The sequence below is a fragment of the Vigna umbellata genome, chromosome 3, assembly GCF_029865625.1.
Source record: "Vigna umbellata cultivar VRB3 chromosome 3, Vumbellata_1.0, whole genome shotgun sequence".
Taxonomy (NCBI): domain Eukaryota; kingdom Viridiplantae; phylum Streptophyta; class Magnoliopsida; order Fabales; family Fabaceae; genus Vigna; species Vigna umbellata.
The window spans coordinates 51,922,785-51,928,757 of record NC_142167.1 but is presented as its reverse complement, the minus strand read 5'-3'; the positions used below and the strand labels follow the sequence as shown (position 1 = coordinate 51,928,757).

General features: G+C 32.5%; 1 long non-coding RNA gene across 1 annotated transcript; it reads right to left on the bottom strand.

Moving 5' to 3' along the window:
* Positions 1 to 2,485: 2,485 nt before the first annotated feature.
* Positions 2,486 to 4,494, bottom strand: LOC148202910 (uncharacterized). Its single transcript, XR_015785279.1, has 3 exons — positions 4,197 to 4,494; positions 3,317 to 3,388; positions 2,486 to 2,721 (listed from the first exon to the last, which is right to left on the bottom strand). It is a non-coding gene; the product is annotated as an uncharacterized LOC148202910 (long non-coding RNA).
* Between the last annotated feature and the right edge of the window lie 1,479 nt (positions 4,495 to 5,973).

The window sequence follows — 5,973 nt, the reverse complement described above, 5'->3', positions numbered from 1 at the left end:
ACCAAAAAATATGTAAGGTAGTGAAAATTTACTGTCCACACATACAAATATCATGATAAACTCAAATCAATAATTAACATAAAGAATCAAATGTTAACCCAACACAATCCTTTTTGTTTATCCCTTATGGCTTATTCGTAACATAGACATCTTACTCTACTTGTGGAAGACTTATGTATAATAGATTCAAAAACTTTGCAAATGTCATAACTCACTTTCAACTCTCATTAGCAATAGTTATTCCAAAACTAACGTCCATCTCGAGTATGACCGAAGTTAATTTATGATATCTACGAAATATGATTTTTTTTCAATCTCTAGTGCAAAATGTGCATTTTATAGTGACTTTTATACCAGTTATAATCCATTAAATATTAAAAGTGACGCGGTGTCATAATTGTAAATAAGATAACATTTTTTATACCGGTTGTAATTATAACAAGTATAAAAACTTCTATGGTGACATTTTTTTAATAAATAAGAAAACTCTTTATATCGATTCTAATTATAACCGCTATAGAAAGTAGATGGAGTGACATTTTGTAATAAATAAGAGAACTTTATATACCATTTTTAATTATATTTCGTATAGAAAGTAATTTTTTATTTTATTTATTTTAGTTATGATACATTAAAACCGTAAACTTTCCATATCTTTGCATTCATTATCCATTTGTGTCGTTCTTTCCATCCTCAACCCTAATCTCTAACTTCTCCCAAAACTTGTTCACCTTCGCCTCAACCATTTCCATGCTCTTCTCTGAACTGATAAAATGTTTTTGGTTTCGAGCGCGAAAACGTCACTTTACCAAGAGCTATGGCATGCGTGAGTGGATCTATGTTAGGTTGCTCATGGTTCTGCTGTAGGTTGCTTGCGGTTTCGAATAGTGGTGACGCGTTGGCTTGATGTGGTTGATGGCATGGTGGCTCTAGGCTTAATGTTGGATGGTGAGAGGTTGAACAACATGGTGGCTCAAAGTGTAATATGCATTTGGTTCACAGTGTAGGTGTTGGATTTGCGATTTGGTGGAGGTACTCTCATAGTGCATTTCTAGTTTTGATTTGGGGGTTTAGTGAAGGAGGCACGATGGTTGATGGTGGCTTGCAAGATGAAGTTTTGTTGTCATGAGAAGAAGCATTGACATTATTCCGTTTTTTGCAAGTTTTATGCATGGTGGTTTTGTTCCAAACGCGATGGTGTGATGGAGATTAGTGGTGGTTGGCGACGAGGTCTATTGATGGTTTTAGGTTTATATTTTTGATTATTAAAGAATTTGTGGAACTTGGAAAAGTGGAAGCAAAATATGATAATAATTTGAGAAAATTGGAAACAAAATATGATAAAAATCTGGAGAAAATATGAGAAAAATTTGTGAATTTCACTTTCTATACCGATTGTACCTTTAATCAGTATAGAAAATGACTTTCTATATCGGTTTTGAAACCAGTATAAAAAGTCAATAATTTCTATACCCATGCTTCTATATCAGTTTCAGAACGGGTATAAAAATATGATTTTAACTAGTATAAAAAAGTTTCTGTATTAGTGCTTACTGCATAGCAAATGCAGAACCCTCATTTAACTCTCACTAATAGATATTTTGTGCTATCCGAATCTAATACTAGCATAGTCAAAATAGCCTCAAAACAAAACCATTTTTCAATACATCACCAATCACAATTAAATTTGGTTTTAATTATATTTTTTTTTACTTTTGTTTTTTTCAGGTAAAACCTTGTCTGTCTAGTAAGGAGATCAAATTCTTGAACTATGATTTGACTACTGATTTTGGTAAGAAAGATTCATCATATACACACTTTTCACTATACACACACCCTTCATTTGAATGCAGTTAAGCTAAGGAAGATAAGGAAGGGTAGTTACTGATTCTTAATTAGTATTGTTGAGATAGCAAAATGTCGAACTTCATTCTTAGGAGTTCCATGTTATTAAAAATTTGTTACAAATTAAGAACACACACTAGTGGAAAAATGACTTTTTATAACGTACAAAAATGATCTTTTATAACGTAATTACTGGGGACATAGTTCTGGGCGATATAATAACTCTGCGCATTTTATAACGTAGCAGAAATTTACGTTATAATATGTTCCACATATTATAACGTAGTTTCTGAAGTACGTTATAATATGGGCAGTTTTCAGAATCAACATATTATAACGTACATTGTTTAGTACGTCATAATATATGTTTTTTTTTTAAAAAAAAATTATTATAATTGACATCCTGATAATGTGGATGCAGATTTAAATGGAGTTCCTTTTTTATTTTCTTAATTATTTTCAAGCACTTTTTTGAAAATATTACGTATAAAAGTAACGTATTAAACTGTGGCATCCATGATAAGGCAAAAAGAAAAGTTACCATGTGAAATATGTTTTCGAGAGTTGAAAACAGATTCAAAATGCATCCAGTTGTTATTATTAATATGCTGCTACACCATTGGGGTTAATGTTGATAGAACTGAAATCACAAACATATTTACAAACACTCAGGCTTATTACTTAATCCAAATTAGCTTCAGTGCTCTTCAGAGATTTTCACCATCATCAACATCTAATAACCCCCTTGTATGAAAGCATTCAAATGCTCAAACTCTTGACGGTGCTCGCGCACCACAACATGAACCACATCTCCAATGGACACCATTCCAATCATCCCCTTCTCATCAATCACAGGAATGTGCCCGATTTTGTTATCTGTAAGAAAATGCAGAATAAGATCTCAAACATGATTTACAAGCTTGTGTAATCATAAACTTATATGATATCTTTCCCAATGAACAATAATATATACATGTAGTGACAATGTGAATTTTGGTCTTGTTATAATAATATTCAATTACAAACTGTGATTATAATAATGACCATCTCAAAAGTCAAACCAAGGATGATTTTTTTTATTAATTGACAGCTTAAAACAATGTTTCAAAACTAAACTAAGTTGAAATACACAATTCATTTAAAATCAAAGCTGAAATGTCTACTTTCTATTTCAAAACTAAACTTTATTCTTTAAAAGGACTAGCATTCTACAAAAATTATCTGCATGACCATTAATGGATATGAATCTATTAATGAAACTTGTACTTATCTGCATCACTGGGATAATTATTGCAGAATCGTATTCTATGCAATGCATGACCATTAAGCTAAATTATTCATTTTAAAGCAAATTATTCATCGCAACTTCCTCTGTTCCTCATTATTTTCAATTTTAACATGTTCTTAATTTATGACTTGATCATTGCCTTTGGTAGATATAGCAAAAGAATATACTGAATAAAATACTTACAAAATCTCCAATTCAGACAGTGATCCAATATCTCCAGAAAGCTGACCACCCAAACCAGTACTTGCCAGTGTTCTGAAATAAATAAAATTATTCAGTTCCTTTTAAACACCCATTCATCACTCACGCACGTACCAGCTTTAAACCACTACTCTTAATATACTTTACATCACCACCTATCCAACCAAACACAAGGTTCTATGGTGAATTGAAAGTCACATCAATAATACAAGTCCATGGCAGTTCATATCAGAATTATACATAATTTTAAATTCTGAAATGGATATAAGCACTAACTTACCTTCACACAAGTGTTTTCAGCTCATTAGGGTATAAAGAGGCCTTTCTAGACTAGCTAAGACACCTTAATATCATCCCTATGTCAACTATCCCTCCGAAAATTATATAATGTAGCAACTGAACTATAAAAATCATACCCTTTAACAACAAGACTAGAAAATATAAGCATTATAATACTGAGAACTCTACTCTTCAAGAACCAATTATACCTCACAAACCAAGAAACTATTAAACACACAAATTTTTATGTTACAAAAAAACAGATACAGCATACCAAATTTATAACAGAGAAAAACAAAATTTTTATATTACTCTCACACTAAATGGTTTCAGGATTCATGGTAATTGGCCACACAGCTGAGATATCCACGAACCTCCCTTCGGAATCCACCAACGCTTGAACCATCAAGCACCCATTTTCACCCAAAAACGAGTCGTCAATTCTGAACCTAGCCAGCCCTAAAACCCTTAAACTAAAGAACAAAAGCAAATAACACAATCGACGCGCCAAGAACATCAAAGAGAATGAAATGCATTGCATGAAACGAAAATGCAGACCAACAGAAACACGAAATCAAAGTACCTCGTCGCTGTGAAAAACCAATCTCTCAGGAAGAGAGGGTTTCAAAGGAGAAAGAAATAAAGAGAGGAAGAGATGCGCCAGTTTTGGTGGTAGAAAGGGCTGTCGGAGGCGAGGTTGGGAGGGAGAGGAGCGGGATCCGCCAACTGAGGCTCCTGCGAGAGGACGGGAAAGTGGATATGGTTTTGACGAGGGAAGAGAGTTTTGAGAAGAGAACAGAACGCGTGCGGAAGAAGATCGCCATTTGCGAAGCCATCAGCGGACTGGACTCTGAGAGAGAATTAGGGTTCGACGACACTGAGAAAGATTGCGACACTGTGGGACTAAAATTGTAGAGAGAAATGGGAAAATCAATTTAGAGAAATATTAAGACTGATATTTAAAACCAGTTATAATATCTTACTAAAATTTTTCACTCTTTCATATATTATAACAGTTATCCAAGATTACGTTGTAATACGGTTTAAAACTTATTTACAAGTTTGCCACCGCGTTTCATATTATGACTGATTTTTATAACTCCGTTATAATACGTTTTGAAATTATTTACAAGTTTGCCACCGTGTTATGTATTATGACTGATTTTTAAAACTCCGTTATAATATGTCTTACGTTTATTACAATTCTGCCACTGGTCAACCTATTATGATGAATTATTTTTATCCGTTATAATAGGTCTGTTATAGAATGACTTTTTTCCACTAGTGACATGGAAATATAACATGAATCAAACCACAAGAGAGGGGACTCAAGCATAAAAGCGAATAGATGCTTCAGCAAACATTTTCTTAAGTCAAATAATTACTTTTTTTTATCGTTAATTGGGTGTCAAATATTGTATGTGCAACAATTTACAAATAAATGGAAAGAAAGAAAGAACGGAAAGGGTGGTGCAAACTTGTTTTCTCATATAACATGATGAATCTTTTATTATATCTCCTTCTACAATGTCAAAATATCCTTATTCTGGTCATTTTTAACAGACTATCCATGCTTAGCCTTGTTGGGTATTCAAGTGTGAGTTCAAGTTTCACATTGGATAAAAATGAGAAAGTAGAGCAATATATAAAAATGAAAGACCCATTAACTCATTGTCTTAAGGTTTTGGGTAAAGAATGATATCGATTCAAGTCCCACATTGGATAGAAATGAGAAAATAGAACAATATATAAAGATGAAAGACCCATTAATTCATTACCTTAAGGTTTTGAATAAAAAGTGGTGTCGATCATTTATATAGTTGGCTCAAATGTTATTGGACATGATAACCTCCTCCTCGACAGAACAAGTCTTACCACTTCAACAATTAAACTTTTATCTTCCTTTTTTCTGTTTTGTATAAAACCACTTGGTCTTTTATTTTTGATTTGTTATTGACCTTGATATAATAACTATCTATGAATAAAATAGAATTCAACTTTGTAAAATATCTATGAATAAAATAGAATTCAACTTTGTAAAAAGGACGAGGCAAACCTGGTCCACGCAACTTATATTCTATTGAGATTAGTCGACTCCTTTATCTACCAGTGAATTATTGGATAGTTTAACACCATATTGAGTTGAAATTGTTAATAAGGAACTACGTAAGTTTTGTGGTATTAATTAATTCTGGTTAGTAGTGGTATGTTTATTTAATCTAATATTTGCTGGTAGGCATCCAGTGTTGGATTTTTAATTGCAAGTTATTTGCAAGTGAGCATATTGTAAAACTACTTGAAAGAAATAAGAAATTTCTTGCTATTGACTAGGCAATTGGAGAAAATAGCTTCAACGTAAT